The sequence below is a fragment of the Empidonax traillii genome, unplaced genomic scaffold (genome assembly GCF_003031625.1).
Source record: "Empidonax traillii isolate 1590-97213 ecotype Southwest subspecies unplaced genomic scaffold, ASM303162v1 scaffold302:size813347, whole genome shotgun sequence".
In the NCBI taxonomy this organism is placed as follows: domain Eukaryota; kingdom Metazoa; phylum Chordata; class Aves; order Passeriformes; family Tyrannidae; genus Empidonax; species Empidonax traillii.
The window spans coordinates 320985-342179 of record NW_020955495.1 but is presented as its reverse complement, the minus strand read 5'-3'; the positions used below and the strand labels follow the sequence as shown (position 1 = coordinate 342179).

At 41.1% G+C, this 21195-nt stretch overlaps 1 protein-coding gene across 6 annotated transcripts in view; it reads left to right on the top strand.

The window, feature by feature from the left end:
- Positions 1 to 15706: 15706 nt before the first annotated feature.
- Positions 15707 to 21195, top strand: part of SERTM1 (serine rich and transmembrane domain containing 1) — a 28265-nt gene continuing 22776 nt past the window's right edge. For 2 of the 6 annotated variants that reach the window (XM_027890895.1, XM_027890900.1), the window contains exon 1: positions 16424 to 16980. The gene's annotated coding sequence lies outside the window, so the exon portion shown is untranslated. Of the gene's footprint in view, positions 15726 to 16408; positions 16981 to 18101; positions 18161 to 21195 lie in introns of those variants that run through there. The other 4 variants (XM_027890896.1, XM_027890899.1, XR_003572014.1 and 1 more) reach the window with 4 other exon arrangements.

Below are 21195 nucleotides of genomic sequence, written 5' to 3'. Positions count from 1 at the left end.
ATGAGACTTTGAAGAAATATCTGATGAAAACAAATAAAACTGATAGTTTAAAAAGTGAACTTATTCATAACAATGCGAAAATTATCCTTCCAGTTAGTAATACAGGGACTATGTTGTTGCTGCTGAAAACCATTAACTGATATTGACATCAGTTTTATCAATTATCAAACCCTTCTGGTTGCTAAACTGGAAGTTCTTTGCATCAAACTATTTTTACTTGCTTGGAGTTATAACCCTACTAGAAGTCTGCCCCATTATTTGGCAGGGATAATCCTGTTCTAGGAAAAAAAAAAATGTTCTTTAGCACATATGGCCTCTTAAAGCCAGGATTTCCACCAAAAAGATCATGTTGTATACCAGTAATTGTGGTTTACACTTGTTTGTTTGAGGTTTGTGTGACTTCAGGTATTCATGCACATGACAAACTTACCTATTGTGCACTGCTTGTTCTTTTACAATATATGCAAACCCCAAATCACAGGCTTTGATCATGTCCCAAAAGAAAAAGTTAACGGTCTGAAGCAGTTTTCTTCAAAACAGCATTTGGGAAGAAAGATGTGACTGATCCAGAAATAAGACTGATATTTTGAGGTATGGAATGGTTTTATAAAGACATGAGGAAAAATAAGACCTGATTGTGCAACACAATGCTTACAAGGGTAAGGGACACTCGTATTTACAGTGACAGTGGAGTTGGGCCCTGTATTATTTCTATGATCAGAAGAAATCCATTTCCCAAGGGAAGTGAAGAATTATATCCTATGTGTACTTTATTTTAGGGTCAAGATCTGAGTCCTGCAGAAGCCTACTTTTCCAGACTCCTGGGCCGTGACAGAAACTCCATTGACCCTCTAATGAGTGGAGGCAAGGGCAAGAAAAGGGAATTGCATTTTCTTATTAGGAGTTATAGCAGCAATGTTTCTTATATTACAAGAAAGTAAATTTTACAGATTACATGCCTGATTTCCTATGTAAGTAGAGCTGACACAATCTCATCTGTCTCATCTGTGTATAATTTCCTGCCTCTTTGCATCTTTTTAATGTTGTCCATTTTCAGAGAAAAAAAAATCTTAAAATTACTAAATCCCACTATTTTCATGCAAATTGGCAATGTGGGGGTGAATTGAATCACTTAATGGAATGAGGGAAAGCCTGCTGGGTGAACTCAGTCACCTTATTAAATATTGGAGGGCCATGGAGATGAAGGTGACTCTTTAGCTTCTGGTACAGACTTGAACTAAAGCTTTAAGAAGAGGCAGCCACTGATTGAGTAAGTACCTGTCCTTTTGGGACACAAAATTACTGACCCTTTAGACCCTAGATTGGCAAATAACTAATATGATGCTCTCCCATGTTTCATGTAGACTACACCTTTGTAACAAATACATACTGAGATTTTGCATTTACCCAAGTCAAGTCTAGTCTTTTTATTATTAGTTAAAATGATCTATAAAATTAAAGATTCCAAGCCATGTTCTTGACAAGAATTAGAAGAGGGAACAAAAGGTATTTGAAAATAAAATAATCTGAAATTGTTATATTCAAGAGAAGGGAGAATGTTACAAAAGGGTTCTGCTTACAACAGAGCTTCAGATGAGAAGATTTGTCAGAACACACTCAAAAAGCAAGCAGAGCACTTGCATGCTCTTCTGCACTGGGGCTACAGGGAATTCAGAGAACAAAAGTTGCTAAAGGTCTGGAGAAAAGCTTACACTAGTTGAAATTGTCGGCACAGTTTCCTCTGTCACTGTTAAGAAGATGTACAAGATGCATTACGAAAATGTTTTGGATTTCAGCAAATGTAATATCTCTTTTCCATATTCAATTGAATGAAAACAGTAGCAGAATGTTCATTTTTAGCTTTAAAAAAAAAACTAAGAAGCCATGATCATCAGCAGAAAATATGAAAGAATACAAATTTTAACTATTTAGTAAAGGTAAAAATGAGTCTGTTTCACATAATTCAGTGTTAAGAATGCTTTGGCACTTCACAAATATTCATTTGCTTTATGTATGCATGTACATACAAATGTAACCATAGGAAAAAGTCTCGGTATGCAACTTTTTTTTCTAGTTACAAATAAATTTTAAAAAAGAAAAAAGGCACCAAAATATGCAAAATATTTTAGTACAGGCTGGAATGATATATTAATATATGGACATATATTCGTAATTTTTTATATAATGCTCTTTAAGAACTACACATGTACAAACATGAATGTATCTGTGATGTGTGTACATTGGAACCCAGAAATGCAAGCATTCATAAATCAGATGCTATTATCCTTATATGGTCATTTTTCTTCTGCGAAGAGGAAATTTTAATGGTCCAAACACAAGCCAGACTGTAAACCAGCAGCAGAAAGATGAAACAGCTCTAAGTTCTTCTGAAGCCCTGGTTAATATTTGTCATATTTTTGACACCTGTCTGTGAGGCTCAGAGTTGCCACATACCTTTGACACTCAATGTGCTGCTGCCTTGGTTTTATTTCTGGAGGGTGCTGTTGGGGGTAGACAACGTTACCTGCAAGAAATGTAGAATACATGGTGGCCACAGAAAGGTGATGAGACCATTAAAACCCTGGAATCAATTGATAGTTGGTTTGCTGGCATCTGCATCCTTGCAGGATGGGCACAGGCGTGCCTCTTCCCCTTGGCTAATTTCCTGCTCAGATCTGTGTTTATCAGATTTATCAGACTTTTTTGGTCACTGACTTGAAGTTTTCCTTAACTACGTTCAGAGAATGGCACAAACCATCCTACCTCAAGAGCCTTACTACTAACAGCATGCTTTTTAGCCCAAGAGAAAACAAAATAAAACATAAAACAGAGGGGAGGGAAAAGAGGAAAAGACCCATGCACAAAAAAATTGCTTTTGTTCCAGTTGTTCAAATGGAGCTGAGAACAGTGAAAACAGAGGGGGTCTCACCCCAGCTGGACAATAGTGGTACCACACAAAACCTCGGCCTGATTCCCAGGGCTGACAGCTGAAAGGGAAAAAGTGAAACTGTAGGTTAGTCTGTGTGCTATATAGGAGCAAGAAGAGGAACTATTGTATAACTCAAACAGTGTGTTAATTAGTGGAACATAGATTACAAGCCCTAGGAAGTGGCACAAGAAATAGTTTCTCTTTGAATTTAAAGGCATTGTAAACTTGCGCCTGAGGATTACTTAAAAACAGATTTCCTCCTATCAGATAAGTAATAATTAATGAATTTTAAAAGCAGGAGAACTTCAAAAATTTTAAGCATTAACATCTGATTCAACTGGGTTAATCTAAAATTTCCCCACATACCCTCAAATGAAAATACCTTGGTTTTCACAGCTGAAAAAAAAAAGAGAAGGCTATTGGGAAAAAAGAGAAAAGTTCACTTTAGAATATGATAATCATCCTTTGGAAGGATTTAAAACTCTGTTCAACCACATTAGGTCCCAAATAATCGGAAGAAACATTTTCATACTTCCCCTTAACAGATTTTATCCTGACTTTTAGTTGCCTACAACCTGAGGTTGTCAGCAGTTCTGACTGACCCCCAAATGTGAAGCATGATGGTAATTGCCTGACAGATGCCCTCTGGTTTCTGTGGGCATTTCCTCATGCCTTAACGGCACACCAAGAATGATTTACCCAGAAAGTTGATCCTTTGGCAGTGCTCCTTCTGCTCCAGGAGTGAAAGCTATTCCCCTCCTCATGGCCAGCATACATTTTTTCCTTGATGCCAAATATAAATGTACAAATCCATATTGCCAGTTTATGATAGCACGACGACAGCCTCTTTCCATTGCTAAGGGCATGTCACATAGAAACATGTTCACAGCAGCTTCCAAGTACAGCCATGGCCTGGGGGAAATGCTGGCCTCCCTCACAGCAGCATACAGCACCATGAATGCTGCCCAACAGCCCACCACATCCTCGAGCTCAGGCAGGTGAGCAGCCATATGCATAAAAAAAATCCCCTTTTTATGTAGCTTTGTGCTGGGGCACAGCAGTGGAAAAGCAGGCAACAGCGGCAGCAGAAACTACTGTTCAAAAGGTGGAAAAAGCAATTGATCACCCCCAAAGCACGTCTCAGATGAGCTGACAACTGTCAAGCCCAAGACTGACAGATCAATGCCTAAACTGAAATAGCAGCAGCAACTCACTCCTCAGCTGGGCTTATCACACTTGGTAAGTTGGAGACTGTGCTGTTGCTTAAAGACTGCAAAGCAAGTCTTTGGGACTTTATCACAAGTAAAATGAACCTTTGGAAAAGGTGGCTCCCTGACTGGGGGATACAGAGCTATACTCAGCGGGGCTTTGCAAACAGCCTTGGATTACAGGAGAGCAGCTTCACTGCCAAGCCATGCAGACGGGTTAATGGCTAGTTTCGCTAGTAACTGACTGAAAAGGATACTGAAATTTGCCCAGCTGATCTAATGGGTGAAGAGTTTGTTCCTTTGTGGAATTAAATACTTAAAGAACTCTGCAGCACAAAACTTATGGTTTCTGCTCAGGTTTGGATGTAGTTTACATAGGAACCTCAGACTCCTAAATCATGTCAGCCTCACCTCTTCCCACCAATGCATTCTCAAAGGATTTATGGGAAACTCCAACCTGTCCATGCCTGGCACCTCACCAACCTTTGTCTCCTCCTGAAACAACTCCATTGATGGGGTATCCTGCTGCATCAATGTTGATGTAGTATTGTATTTCCTTCCCAAGTACAAGGGCAAAACTGCTCAAGGAAAACCCTAAAGGTGAATGCAAAGAGCTGTCACCTTCCTCTTTGATAATCATATGCTCTTAGTGGTGGTGTTTTTCTTCCTCCTTTCCCAGCTCCTCCCCCAGTCCCTTCGGTCTCACCCATCTCACTCAGGCCTACAAACAGCCATTTATGTCTTGGGATAAAGAAGTAATAAATTAAGGAACAAATAACACTACCCAAAGAAGAAAAAGCTCTAAAGAATGGCTATCCATTATATATTTCTTACCATCAAAGTAATAATTGCTTCTTGTCTTTCACAATATTGCTTTAAAACTGTCTGGTACAAGTCTTTTATGCAAAAATTAAAACATCCATTACCATAACAGCCCTTAGTCCTTTCACATTATGTTTTCAAAATACTTTGTAAGCATTATATTATGCTAAGTGTTATATATTAAACTCATTGCAACAAACAGATGAGATTATTTTACTCTTTCAGCTAGAATATGGCATATAGAATAAAGATAATATGAAGAGGAAGACCCACAAAGCAGGGCCTTCAAGGAGAGCCATGAAGTTCATCAGGGGGCTGGAGCACCTCTGCTGTGAAGACAGGCTGAGACAGCTGGGGTTGTTCAGCCTGAAGAAGAGAAAGCTCCAAGGAGACCTCATAGCAACCTTTCAGTACCTATCATAGCATATATTTTATTTTTATTGTATATTCTGAGCAAGGTCTCTCTAAAGCCAACCTCAGTCACAGTCTTTTTGTCTCACCTGTTTCTGTCAAAGGTAGAATTAATTTGTGTGGGGCACCTGGGGTCAGACATTTCTGTTCTTTAAAAAGTGCAGATCCATAAGGCATCTGGGGTTCACCTCCACATCCTTAGGTTCCACACCATCCTCCCAGTCCCTCCACCTCTGTTTGCTTCCTGCATTCCATCACAGTGTTCACTCAGAAGAAGCAAAACTATTTGATAAATCAAAGAGGACCATATGAGACTGCTTTGATAGCTCTTTGAATTTCAGACATAACTTTGTTCTCTTGACACACACAGAGAACACCACAGCAGTAAGCCAGCCTGTCTTGCTCCTCCTTGAACCAAGTTTTGTTATTGAGACTGTGGCTATAATTGTAGTTACCACAGTGATGAGTTTATCAAGAGTCTACGGTCTGTAAAGCTGGTATCAGGGCATTTCCCTCCTCTGACTCGCATCTAGTAATTTAATTTTTCTACTTAGGTGTTCATGCTGTGCTTTTGTTTTCAGAAAAGCTAATGAAATTAAGTCCTCTCTTAGAAATGCTTCAGTGTCTCCCAGAACAAGATTAAATTAATGAAAGAACATTTTTAACATATAAAACAGCTCAGCTGAGAGGGATAAATGAAGAGAAGAGGCATATTCACATATGGCTGTTGACATCCTACAGAAAAAAACACATGTGGGCTCCAGGTTGGTTACCTTCTTAGATGAAGGTGGCAGTTTTAAATACTATAATTATTTCCTAAGTTCAGAACAGTGATATACTACAGAAACTCAAATACCCTGGTGAGGTTTAAGGGATAAATTCTGGCCTTATAATCCTACTGTGGGATATAGTGTGGGGAAAAAAAAAATCAGAGACAGCAAGAGTTTTTATGCCTCTTGAGCCCTTGGAGACCTCTGGGAATGTGCAGGCTTTCTCTCCTGCAGTCACTATATGCCCACCTGTATTTTTGCAGCCCATTGAAAGGTAAGAAATAGAGGAAAGATAAGGCTCTGCCATAACAGAGTGATAGAATTAATTTGAAATGTGTGTATCACTAGCATAGCTAGTTTTTTGTACCAACACTGTATATTGCTTGTTCTGGTTTTAGAGCTCTGTCCTTCCACTGAGGGACAACAGTGTTAATTCAGAGATACATTAACATACAGGATTAGTGGGAACATTAATAAATTAAAGAAAAAGTTATTATCCTTTATCAGCTAGTAATTTAATATACTTCAGTTAATAGAAAGCCAGGAGGCATAATGTCACAACTTGCATGATAGAAAACAGGAACAATAGTTTGTTAAGAATTAATTTTGGGGAAAAGTGGAATGTCTTTGATTTAATTCAAGTGATAACTTTACATTTTTGTATCTCTGGTACTTGTACAAAGAATATTTTAAAGCAGTAAAGCAAGCTCATAGGGTATAACTCTCCGTGGGATTATTGCTAAAGCCTACCAAAAGTACACTGGTACAGTTCAGAGCTATAATATACATTTAGAATTTTGTGAAGTGATTTGACATGAAAAGAGCTGTGTTAATCCATTCAACTTGGCATGGGTTGATTGGATTGAAACAACTAGTCTTCTTTCAGATAGACAAGTAAACAACTAGGAAGTGGTAAAACTGAAGAATTTGGTAATTACTAAGTTGGGCTTAATGGAAATAAACTATCTTGGGAGAAAGGCTTAAATATACGTCTCACATTGAAAACTTTTGAATTTTTATAACTAATTCTGATGCCTTTTTATTTACTAGGTGAAAAAAGTCAAACTCATATATTCAACTTCTTTTCTGGGAATTTATTACTGCTGAATAGTAATCACTCCTTTGTTATTGTCAACTATTTTACACATATTTAAACCAATTACTTCAGTTTAAGGGCAACGGAAATACTAAATCAAATCCTTCCTTCACCTGTGATGTTATTTGCTGAGGACTTTGCATTCGTTACATGACAGCATGTCCAAAACTTAAAAGGTTGATTAAATAGCATTCTTTGATGTTTTCCTGCTTCCAAATGTCATGTCCTTCACAGTTCACGTGATCATAACCAGGAACATGAATTTACCTCTTACTGATAATCAGGACTACAGACCAAGAAACACAGCAACTTACTAAAATGTGTGCGCACATCAATGTGTAAATTATGAGAGAGCAACAAAGAATCAAATCATAAAAAGCTGCTGGAATTTTTCATTTCATTCCATGAAAATTCAGATTTTAAGCAGTGATGAGTGTGTTGTAGTGCCAGAGAATGAAAGACTGGCACCAGTTGATCTCCTTTAATTAGTTATGAAGGACAACTTGGAACAGAGATTATAAATCAAATCACAAATTTGTTCGTCATAGCTCTTCTGCTGACAAAAAGAAATAGAATTATGCCAAACAGAATAGTTTCATGGATTTCAATACTGGGGAACATGGCTCAAGAAAGCTATCTTCCAGAGGGAGTGATGGGAATAAATCAATTTCTGGCTGACTTTTCCTTTATAGGGCTTTCTTTTGACACTCATGTGAATCAATGGTGCCCATAAAATTGCATATGCATAAAATTATATGACAAGTAAATCATCTCCAGCATGCAGCTATTAGCCCCCCATCCTGAAACTGCTAAACCATCTTTCTCAGTCATCCCTTGAGTCTTCTCAACAGTGATGTGTTTAGCTTTGCTCCATTTTATTGGGTAATAACAAATCATTACAAAATAAAATCTTTTTATAGCATCTTTCGTTGAAAGATCTCTCAAATAGTCTAGCATAAGGAAAGGACATTAGGAAATGCAATGAAGAGGACTCATTAGAGACATCAAGACAGGTCCTGCTCTCCACATGCTGCCTTGTCTCTTCCACCAAGAGCTGGTCCTCTAAAGACCTTGGGTGATTTTTGAAAAAAGAGTAAGGTTTTCCAAGCTAGCAAAAACTGAAGATCAGGAAAGGGAAAAACTTAATATTAAAATTTATCAGACTGACAAAATACAGGGCACTGTATTCATTACACAACGTACACGTGACTAAGTGTTGCACTATCCTCTCTGTTTGTCTAGACCAGGGTAATAGTCTTGCATCAGCCCGGGCTGGAGAGCATAACCCAGAAGTCTACTATGACCTAGTTGATCTGCCTTTCACAGGCAAAACCTATCTCTCTAAAGGGCTGGATCAGGCACTTCTCTTACTGCTGTGGTTTACGCTTCAGCAGAGCTTTGAGCTTCCAAGACTCAAAAGGTGCAACATAGGAAGAGCCTGTCTCCTAGGTTTCCTCTGATCTGAAATACAGTCAAAAAGCCATAAGAAAAAATAATTGTATTTTGATAGATATGCATAAAATCAGATGAGAAAGTGTAACTATTCCTGTCCTGAGTTCTCTGTTTAAAACTTGAGGAGAGACAACAAAAGGAACCTAAGGAGGCAGGAATAAGGGAATTGTAGTCTGTAAGTGGTCTGAAGCCCAGCTGCGTAACATAGCATATATTATATGCTTGCTTTAGGATAAGAATGCAGAATAAAAGCTCCAATTATAACAGGGAGATAAGCATGTCTAGTGCAGACTTATGTGTCTTTCTGTCAGTCTTATGCTTAGCACCCCTGACTGCAGTCAAGAGATTCCAAAGGCAACGGATCTGATGTCAATGTCAATGAAGGACTCCCCTCGTGTATTAACAAGTGCATGTTTAGTACTCCTCAAAATAAGATCCAGCTTATTTAAACACTGTCTCAATTAAAAAGCCTGTGAAAATTGCACTTGCAATCAACATAGCTGAGTTTTGGGAAGAAAAAGAACTCAAATCCCTTTTATATATCTTTGGTGTCTCTGGCCAAAGACAACCTATGATTATTTGCCTTTGATATTTTCAGACTCTAAACCAGTAGGGAATCTGCTTCTTTTTTTGCTAGTGCTTCAAATGTGAATAGATCACAGAAAGAGGCAGGAACAGCTGTTATTTCTTCACTCTTGGTTGGTGACAGAACTTGCATTTTATTATGGTGTTGAGATGAGAAGCCTATCTTCTCATAATTCCTAGTTCCTAGGCTGGCATGCTTAGATGCACTCAAAAGCTGATACGTTATCAGAATTATTCTATCTCAGTGCTGATGTCACAGCCCTTCACATTACCACTCTCTGAAAAATTAGCTAAGGTTATCACACAGTTCATAGATTTCCTCCGATTTTTGATGAAACAGAGACACTGCAGGAAAAGGCAATGTTACCCCTCATGGACAAAGAGAAGCAGCAGCCACTGACCATTGAGATGCTAAAATTATCAAAAAACCTCCCACTTCTCTGAATTATAATGAACTTCCTTTCCTTACACTGCTTTAGGTTTTTCTCAGCTCAGAATTTATTAATGTATTAAAAAAAAAAAAAAAGTGCCTTCTAAGGAGAGAGAGGACTCCTTTGGGAATATTTCATCTGACATAAATAGATGGGCTGCAGTAGCTGTGCTTCATCCCCTGAGTAAAAGACAGCCCCACATGAGATATGTCTTGTGCTTTGGATTGGTTTTCCCTTCTCATTATTGGCTTCGCAGCTGGCTCTGTAGGCTTCAGACAAGAGGCCACTGATGAGATTTGTCTCTACTATTGTTGCTTCTGCTGTTTTGTGGGGATGAGTTTGATCTTTCGGTGGGATCATTTATCTTTGTGATGGAGATCCTGATTTTCAATTAGGCCACTTTGGAGTACCTTGTAATGTAATGGGGCTTTAAAATCATCTTAGATCACATTTGTACCCACTTCAAAGCACTTCTGCTTTGACAGAATGGTATTAGATGGCTGTAGAGCACATTGGCATCAGATTTGTAATGTCTTGATTAATTAACAGCTACATAACTACCTTTTGAAAATGACATGAATGTTAAAACATCACAGGTGAGGATACCAGAGTAGCTCTTCCTTGGGTATATGCAGTTCTCATAAGTGGATCATCTGACTAAAGACAAAATTATGTTTTGAATGGCACTTTGAATGTGTATTATAAGGAGAGAAACTCTGATCTGGGAGTTTATCAGTTACTATTACAGAGAATAGTGTTGGCTAACTCTTTATATGATACAGCAATTAAAATGACGAAATGCAACACATAGCTGTGACCAGATTCTACAATTTAAAAGCCATGCTCAGTCTGGCTTCATAGAAAAATACACATACATATAATCTGAGCAAAACCACCAACTGGTTATATCAGCAAAGGCTATGGATATCAGTGAAAAATAGATATGCTTTTGGGAGAGATTGTGGGCTGCAGGGAAGTCAAAGGTACAGAACAACACTTGATTTTGGAAATCCTGGTTTTGCTCTTAAAGCTTTTCGAGTTCGAGTGAGATTTATGAGGACAGAAACCCTTCCCAGATGACAGCTACTGCCTGACAAAAGTAATAGAATAAAATAAATAAATAAATAAATAAATAAATAAATAAATAAATATAAAGGGGGATAGGAGTTGGTTACTTGGATTTTCATTAAAGTACTTAATTGTATGTGGATATTTGGAGATTATGGGAGCTGAGCACCCAAGATACCAATACAGATAGTGGAGAACTAGTGCTCATCTCAGCTAAGTGCCATTTGAGATGTTCCTAGGTATCCTGCCTGCATCCTAGTTATCAAGTAAGAAACCTGAATGTTTTCTATAAGCCCTTTTTGTATCTACCAGCATTCCACAATGTCTCAGGTATCCTATGATATCTAAAATGTCATGAATGGTATCTGTGGGCAACTGAATCAAGTCCAAAATGACACAGATTATGGGTTTAATCTGCCATTAGACACAAAACACAAATCTCCAAGAAAACAAATTCTTGTGGTTGCAGTGCTTGCAGAACTATTTATTCATCATAAGTTATGTATGAATTTCATTGCCTTTAAAAATCAAGTGCAACCTTCTCATCTGGCTCTGTGCAGGATTTGCTGTTGACTATTCATGCACCCTGATTCCCAGAAGAAGCAGCAGTCCTTGGACATGAGAAGACATCACTGTCTGACCTGGGACATTATCTGTGTACTTAATGTACCTCAATGCAGATATGTCCTAAACAAAGAACCAACTTATAAACATTAAAAAGATTCTATGAAAAATGTTAATTATCAACAGACAGACTTGACCCATGCCAAGGTTTTACATCACAAATAAGCAGCATATGGGGCGCTTGTCCCTTTATTAGCAAGTGAATATGTTAATATGATACAAGTGACATTTAGGGAAATTAATATCCCATTATTCCATAGGGGTCTCATTAAAGACAACCTCTCCTGAGGTTGCTCGATGGCAAAGTTCCTAAATGGATTAGTAGGAAGCATGGAAAAAATGAATGAACTTTGCAGTGACTGCTCTTTATAATGACTGCAGGTAATTAAAAAGACCAGAGGTATCTAGAGAATTCTAGGTCTAATAGTCATGTAACAGTATTTTAAAAACATCTAACGATTGAGTTAATTGAGCTTTAGAATTCATTTAGACAGTCCTTGCATTAACAAGTATCTTTTATGTGATGGAGGAATTAGAAGTTAAATATTGGCTAAATAAGTCTTTTAGGACTTTTTCCATTTGCAGTGTCAGCCATTATTAAATAGTAATGTTTATGTAAATTACAGTGTTGAAACCTTTCCAATACCAGAAAATGTTACCCTGAAAACTCATTAATTTTCAGCCACCATATTCACAAAAAAATACAAGACAAAATAGGTGCTGAAGGCAGTGCTACAAGCTGAGTACAAATCGAGGCACTAAGACAACATAGTCAGGTTCAGGAAGGTGTCACTACTCACTGCCTTCCCCTGTAAGCTCTGTGAAGAGCAAGGGCAGAGCCAACATTCCGGGGAAAGGACTATCTTTCTAAAGAGCAGAGGGGTTTATTTTTATCCTGGCTCTCAGGAGAACTGCATTCTCTATATGTATATATTGAAAGTGCATATCTTAGCTGGACAGATGAGGATCTGATTTTCTTGGGTGGGATTTAGTTTATTTAACTGCTATGTTTCTATATCTTAGTAGTGTAGTGAAACAGCCCTTTCCGAGGAAGTCCCTAAATTCCCTAGGTAGTCAAAAGGAGAAAGATAAATGGCTTTAAAGCCACCAGAAAAGGTCATGTACACCTAACGCCTGTACTCAAACTTCGATGAGTAAGAACTCCCTCTGGAGGTTTTCATGATCGCCTGATACTTTCCACTGACAACAAAGGGAATTTAAGCGTTTCAGAAAGACTTATCTTCAGAGTCCTAAGATATGGCTCCGTTAGATGCATAATTTGGCTGACCAGCATCCAACCATACACTTCAATAAGTAAGTTACTGTGTCTTTGTGAGGATAAAAAGTTGCAAGGCACAGATTCTAACCACAAAGATAAAGGGAGAAATTTGGATAAAACATTTCTTTGGTGTCTGATTTCATGACAACATAAAATGTTCAGCATTTCACATTGAAATAGCCTGCAGAAGGCTGGAATTCCATCTACTTCTTTGAAGTTCCCCAAGCTCTGTACACCTGGATGGAATACTAAAGCAAAAAGACAGTGAAGCCAAGCAGACAGCATGGATATAGCAACTCTGTTGGCAGACATTCCTACCATGTGGAGGAACTAAGAAAGTGTTTGCTTACTCCACCACCTAATGACTCTGAGCAGGTACAGGAAATCATATTCAGAACCATCAAAACAGTAATAATAATAACAGTAATTTGGAATTTCCCATACTTTTCTGCATTCTAAGACAGAAAAGCTTTATTAAATTCACTACAGCCATGCTGTCTTGTAGGCAGTCCAGTAGCAGCAGGAATGACACCGCTCTGGAGGCCTAATCTCACTCAGCAACAGTCAAACCGCATCTCCTTGATGTGCCCTTTCCAGGCCAGAACCTCAGAGTCAACCATACCCACCCAGTGCACTCTCCTGACCTTCAAGCTAACACTCTGACTCCAGGGCAAAGTCAGTACTTATCTGGCTGCAACTGCATTAAAAAAAAAAAAAAAAAAAAAAAAAAAAAAAAAAAAAAAAAAAAAAAAAAAAAAAAAAAAAAAAAAAAAAAGTGGATTTGTAATTACCTTTTTTTTTTTTGTATTCTCACCATCTGAAGACTCTATATATTTTTTCTGCTTTTTTTTCTGCTGTACTGTCATCTCTTTTTCAAACCTTCTCTGAAACGATCTGTCTTCCCATTTTGCTGTTTAATGCTCCATTGGTGTATTTTATCATTGCAAAACATTTTGAGACACATTATGCATGAAAGACGCCATTCTGAGGAATGGCCAGCTCACACTGTGCTATTTGCACAAAAAGCCAGGAGGAAGAAGAGCAATAAAAGAGCAATTTAATTACTTTGGAGCTGCAGCACTTCCCACTACCATGGCCTCTGCATGAGGTCCTGACACAGCTACCAGAGTTGACTGAGAAGCCTGATCTTGCTGACAACTCCTCTGGTGCAGCTTTACCCAATGTCACTGAGCAGCTCATGGCAAATGAACAAGCCACAAAGAGCAGCAGGACATCAGTGATGTAACCCAAGCTAAAACACTTAAAGAAATACCAGTGACCTCCAAGAAGCACAAAAGCCTTTTTGCCCTGTTCTCCTTTGCCGAAAAAACCATACCCTATTCTAACAGTGCTGTTCACCTCCCCTTGAGAGCTGCTTTATTCAGGAAAAGAGTGAAAAATCAGAGAACAGCTGCAAAAATGAATTCCCACTCATTGCCCAAGTACTGGTATTTTTTTTTGTAGCTGTACAAGATAGGATGATATGACCTAACCAGTGTTATGTAGGTTGAGATTGTGAGACTTACTGGATAGATCTGGATCTGACTTCTGAGTTTCTTCTAGAGTTAAGGATTAGTAGTGACTATGGCTAATGATGTGGGATAAGCACGGTCATCAGTAGGAAGCACTTGAGAATTTCCTCATTCCTTAGTGGATTAGGCTTTGAACTAAAATCCAGTAAAGTGATAGAAGTCCAAGAGATCACAATTCATTTTCTTTAGAAAACACTGATTTTTGTGGCCAGTGCCAGCAACAGCATGCCTGGATTAGCAGTCACTTCAGCTCTGTTGCTTTTGCTTTTCCTTGTCTTCCTCCTGCTTGACCCTGGGGACAATCTTGATGTATGTCCCAGCTTGCAATTCCACTGCTAGAACAATAGAGCTATAATAGAAACATTTCTCTTGGCTTCTTTCTTTTTTCAAGATCCAATCATTTTGCTTTACCACTTTTGCTTCTCCTGTCTCCTTAGAGTTTTGTACCTGGGCTCCTATCTATATGCAAAACGAATGTTGAGAACTTTAATGCACCATCTGTCTCTGTTTATATCCAGTGACATCCCAGACACAGGGATTGTACTGAAGAGTCCTCTAGTCTGAGTACACAAATAAGAAAGGATATAGCAAATTCTCGATATTTTTAAAAATGGTTTCAGCAGGATTCTTCACAACTAACCTAATCATTGCCAGTACTGTAGTAGCTGTCTACAATTTTTCTTTCCCTCCAGTTTCAACAGGCTTTGTGTATTATTTCCACAAAAGCTCTTGCAATCAGCAAGTTCACTGTCAAGTGTGGCTACAAGTTGAAGTGAGCCAGTGGTCTGCTTCTAGGTTAGGGATATCATACCACTAACTTACAGGCTGTTCTTTCTGTGTACATATACCATGCACATCACTTTCCACCCTGAAAAGCCATACCCAGATAAAAAACCACCCCCAAATCCACAAAAACATTTACTTCCTTTTTCAGAGGTGAAATACAGAAAGAGCATTTTTGCCACTTGAAAGCCAACCTCATATCTTTTTTATGCCACTGCACTCACCAGTTTTATCAAGGAGAAATATGGTTCAGTCTTGGGAATGATTTTCCCTTTAAGTTTTATCTATTTATTCATATGTCTTGTTCTTCCAAAACTGACTGTTCCATGAAATTCCAAGCTACTCTTCTACTGGAACTGTGTAGACTGTATCAAAGAAAGTACAATTCACAGAAGTGCCTCCGCAGCATATTAAGAACTGCACAGCTCCCTAAGAGCAATTTAAAATGAAGAACAACCTTTCCCAACATCCTTTCAGAACTTCACATGGACATTAGCCAGATACAAGACTGAACTGCAGAGGGTGCATTATACTCCCCATCTGCTCTTCACAGTGCTCATCACTGATTTCTAACCCACAGTAAAGTCATTTGGCCAAAAAAAAAATCATAGTGGATGAGACAAGTATACCAGAAGCCAGCTGAGCCTTTCTTGCCACAGTGTCCACAGAAGGAAGTGTGCCTGATCTAGCCAGCATTTTCTCACTATTTGGTTCCAGAGCATGTGATATTTGTAGGTAAGTCATGCTCCAAGTAAACTAGAGAAGCGAGATTTTATTGTCATTTACACTACCTTATAGTCATTATCTCAGTTGGTCTTGGCACAGCAATTAATTCACTGTCATGTACATGATGTCAGAGTATCCCTGAGAGACCTTGAAAACTTGGAAGAGTTCTCAAAAGACACCTGCAAGTTTCCACTTCCCAGGGCACCTCTTTTCTAACCCACTCCCTCGCTGTGCCCAGCTCCCAGCTGTGCTGCCACTATCAGACCCTTTGCAGACGGTTTGCCCCGAAGGAGCCTGCATTTCCCACGGGTCGTTCTGCCCTGGGGAATACGGACTTCACACGGACTCTTAGGAAAAAGATTAGCCCCGAGGATGTATGCTATGGGACGGCCGTGGGACGGTAAGACCCAGGCGTTGGGGCGGGTTTGCCACGATGCCCGGTGACCTCCACCCTCTAACGCCAGTGAGGCGAAGGGTTCGCCTCCCTTCCAGGTGAGTGCAGCGCCTCTCCCAGGCTCGCACACAGAGGGCTCGCAGGGCGGGCGGGACGACCCCCTGTCCCCAGCCCTCAGCCCCTGACATAGAGGAGGGGACCGTCCGTGCGGGGAGATGCGGCAGCGACTGCCCTCCTGCGCCGCGGCCCCGCAGCAGAGAGAGGCAGCGGGCGGGGGGCGGTGGGGCCGGGCGGGGGGCGGGCCGGGGGTGGTGCCGCCCCGGCGGCCGCGCGGGACGGACGGCAGCGGGAGCCGGGAACGGAGCCGGAGTCAGCCCGAGCCGGGCAGGAGGAGCCGCACTGGGAGCCGGGCGTGGTGAGCGCAGAGCGGAGAGCGGTGAGCGGAGCTGCCCCGGCCCCAGCCGGGCGGCTGCGGGCAGGAAGGTTCCGCGCTTGCTGGTTGCGCCTGAGGCGGAGCATCCCGGCGGGGTCAGCCGTCTCCCTTTGCCAAGGGAGGTGGGCACTCCGGGCTTGGGGTGTTTTTTCTCCCCCCTGCCCTAGTACCCCGTGCGCGTTGTTCGTGCTCTCGGCGGGCAGGGCTGCCTAGCGGCAGGGCGCTGTTGCTCGCACGTCCCGCAGCGCCGGGGCTGCTCCTCCCGCTGTCCGGCACCGGCTGAGGCGGGTCCCGGTGGGCTTGGGAAGCCGCCGTGAGCTCGGGAGCAGCGCCCGCCGTGCCTCGCCGGTGCTGCTGCTCCGAGAGAGCCTTCTCAGCGGTTTGCCTGTCCTGTGCCGTAACCAAGGGCATTTGATTTTCACAAGCGTTTAACTGAGGTACGTGTTAGGCCTGTGTTTGATCGTTCGCAAACGTGTTTTGTAAAGAACCTATTTCTAGCCTAGCTCACTTCGTAGGTTGTCAAAGTGCTTGAACTGAATGAACTCTTCTTGGGTTCGGAGAAATCGCTTTTGTTGGAGGCAGAAAGGGGAACGCACTGAGAGAGCGTGGGGACAGCGTGGGGGTTGCGCTGGTTCTGGAAGGAGGGATGCGGAGAGAAGGGAGGCACAGGCTGGTTTCCATTGCTGAAAGATGCTGCAGACCAGGGGTGTGATAGTGCAGAGCATTGGGTCATCACTGTGCGAGCACATTCTTTGCTCTGTGGGCATAAGCATAGATTGCCATCCGTGTGCTCTTTCACATTGTTTGCGGGAAGATGACGGGAAAAGAATTGCTCCCTCTGCAAATAAATTGTAACATGCCTATCCAACGTATTGAAAGAAGAGCCGAGCTTAGACAGCACAGCAGTAGAAAAAGAAAACAGGATGGGTGCATAAAAATGTGCCTTTTCCAAACACTTTATATCCAGCTAAAAGCTGCAGGCTGTTACAACATCATCTTGGTAGAGGTAATAAAGTTTGGAGCAGAAAGCAAACTCTTCCTACCCTTGCAAATGCTAAACAGTTGGAGGAAAATTGTGAAAATAGTGGTAAAGGGCTGAGCATGTGCCATGTTGATTAACATTTATATAAGCAAAGACAGTTAGGAATACATATTGACTATCATTTAATTCTTAGTTAATTATAGTAGAATAGGAGAAAAGTGGAGACGTACAAAATCTGGACCCTACAGGATGTATATCATACTGGCAGTTTTATTCTGATAAGGGGTCCGGATGGAGGGTCAATACCTGTTTCCTTGTGATTTTGCTTTTTACAGTCATTTTGAACCCACTATGACTTTTCTGTGCCTGAACAGACTGAAACGAAAGGCAACCTGAAACCACCAGCTGCTTTCTTTCTGTAATACCTAATCCCCTTTAGGGACTGTTGCTGGTTGTAGCTGTATACTGGCTGCCTTCCTTCCCCACCTCTTCCTCAGACTAGGTCATCCATGTTACCCAAGGTGAGGGAAGGAAAAGCAGGCATATGTCACCCCTGCCTCCTTCATGTTTCCCCAGCTTTCCTCTGCTCTGGTGCACAGGCTTGCCTGCGTGCTGACTGCTACTTGCTGTATCTAGTAAGTGTGCTTCGCTGTCAACAGGATAAATGCTGTAGGACCTTGAACTGGTGGGGAAGGGGTCCTGGGCTATTTCAGCATTGAAGTCTAATCTAGTATTATCACCATATAGATGACTGTATGTATATGCAGTTATTGGCATTGGCATTTTGTTAACCTGTTCAAATGTAAAAGGCTGAACTGGGATAGCTCATGTCTGGCAAGTGTCTTTGTTCATAGTTGGGTCTTACTGGTGCAGTGCAAATAAGCTTATCCTGTAAATTCCTCATTAGAGGCAGGAAGCAACACAGTTTTTCCTCCTGGCACCCTATCTGTGTAGAAGAAGAAGAGGAATTATCTTAACAACAGAGTACACTCAGAAGTTGCTGAAAAATCTAATGTTTCTGATAGGTTTGAGACTTGGAATTTAAAAAATCCATTACTAAAAATTCGATATATTTTCACCTCTACCTCCTCCACTCTTTTGCAAGCATTCCTCCCCCTGTGTCTTCATGACTGCGGTTACCTCCTTTTCCTGGCTTGCGCAGAGGAAGTCCTGTTACGACATAGCCGATCCATGGCGCTGCTGCAAAGCCCACCTCTTAGCCTGCCACTTCGTCTTCATCTCCCTTCTTTGTCAGTCCTTCTGCTGCTCCCCCTTCTCCCCTGCATCGGACATGTCAGTCACAGGCTTCACTTTCAGGTGTCCCCATTCGTGATGTACCACCTCTCAGGCTTTACCAAGACATACCCCCTGGGCTTTGATCAGCCTGTGCTCTCTGTCTCCCTCAAGCCATCATCTTTGTGTTTCCCTGAGCTCCACCTTGCACTTACTTGTAGTTTCATGCAGGCATCTTGTCCATCATTTATTTAATTTCTTTGAAATGTCCCAGCACATTCCCTTTTGCTGTGATGCCTTCAGCAGCTGCCTGGTGAGATGCTTAAGACAAGCCCTCACCACTGCTGCCACCATCCTTGTCACTGGAATTATTCTGGCTCTGGATTTGAGCACAACATTGTCCTCTAAAGCTAGGACATCTGAGAGGCACTTGTCGAACAGATCACTCCATCTAGTACTAGCAGAAAGTCTCCTTTCATAGTCCACATTATCCTTGCTCTTTTTTGGCATTTCAGGTGCAACCCTGTCCCCTTATGCTTACAGTGTGGTTCAATGCAAGTCCCTTTGCAATAGTGTTGTATCCTTGCCCAAGTTATTGCAGATTGTATTGCAAACAGTGACTATATGTAAATATTAGGCACACAAACACAGATAGGATAATGCCATGGTCAATGCTTTGTCAAGGGAGGGCGTGCATGCAGCATGCATTGATAAAATAATGAATGTCGCAGGGATAGAGATCTTTATTGTATCAGTGAGGGGAAACAGAGAATCAAAGGAGAAGGTTATTTTCTTACTTTTCTCGGTAAAGTACACTGAGCCACTGGAGTGTGGAGGCAGAGTTACAGTGAATGAAGTTACTGTGATAGCACATCTGTGTCTAAAATTCCCTTGCATTTAAGTTCACAGTATGTAGTTGGTACTACAATCTGCCTTTTTTGCAGAGAAAAAAAATATCTGAAACAAAATGATGCATTAAGAGAGATTCCTTTTGAACCAAGTGTACAAAATTCTGTCCTAGTTTATACTGTGTCAGGATTTCTAAGCTAAAGTGAAATCTGCTTGACATTTTTGGGTTTGATATGTACTATACCCTTTTTTTTTTTTTTAATAAAATACATTAAAGCCACTATGTCAGCTGAATTTTACAATAGGAAAGTGTTTTCTTATTAATCAGGATTCCACTTTCTGGGTCACAGTTCATTAGTTAAGGACTAATAAGCCTATTAACTAGCAAAGGTAAAGGCCACTTATTGTTCAGCAGAGCCCCTTGCTGAAGTCTGCACAGAGGTCTCCTGAGATGGGAGTGGATGTGCCCACATGAGTATGAGAGATGCAGGCTCTCAGGTACACTCATGTTGTGCAGCCACCTCATCTGGCATCGGTCAGGTTGCTGTGCTGCAGCACTGAAAGAGACAACAGAGGCCTTAAATCCATTCAATTCCAGATTTAGCCACATTTTGTCCTAAAACTGTATTCCTTGTACATGAAGGGGACTATACCTGATATTTCTGAGGGTTTTTTCCCCTCTTTACCTGGAGGGATGCTGAATCTGAGGGACTGAGCCCTGCAAGTTGTTAGCCTCACATGTGAGGGTGATGAAAAATGAAAGCAAGCTCTGATAATAAGGACTGCTTGCCCTGGGGCTTGATGTTTTATCTGGTAGGTTTTGCTCTGAGTAAAGGGTGTGGAGGACCTGAAGCACTGCCCCAAGAGAAATCTGTGTGGCTTCCAGAAGGGCAAACACAGTACACAGCCCTCCACTGCACTGGCCCTTTGGCCCCAATTGTGGAGCCCAGCACCAGTCTGTTTGTGTCAAATATAAAAGGTGGTTATCAGCAGCCCATGTTAAGAGTCGGGCATAACGTAGAAAAGTTTAATTACTTTTTGTTTGTTCTGAGATTATTTACATCATCATTCCTCTACCCTCACCCCTAAACCCCCTCTCCCCAACTGGATGACACCTTCTCCTAAAAGGCTTATCAGTGTCAGTGGGATGCTCCGCACAGCCACTTGTGGCCTTGGCAAGGAGGGGTAGCAGGAATGGGATGGCTCAACCATGAAAGGAGACAATAAAGCAGGAACAGTTGAAATAGTTTCATATACGTGTTCTGCTGAGGAAAATGGATTTTAATGGAATTTTCATTTCTCATTAAGCAGCCATTCCACACTACACTAAATTTTCTATTCAAACAAAACTTCCAAATCTGGGGTTGCAAGAAATCAAATAAGAAGTCATTATACAAAATGCAGAAATTAAGGATTCCTGATACCCGCTGGTTTCTCCCTCTTTCTTGTCTAGCCTTGCCCTGGACCTCCTTTCCAGATGGGCACCTGGGGTCTCTTACTCTGATAGTGACAACTTAGCAGCTGTGTTTGATGGTAGAAGTCAATTATCAAGATTTAAAGCTATTAGGGGCAACCAAATGGCTCTGTG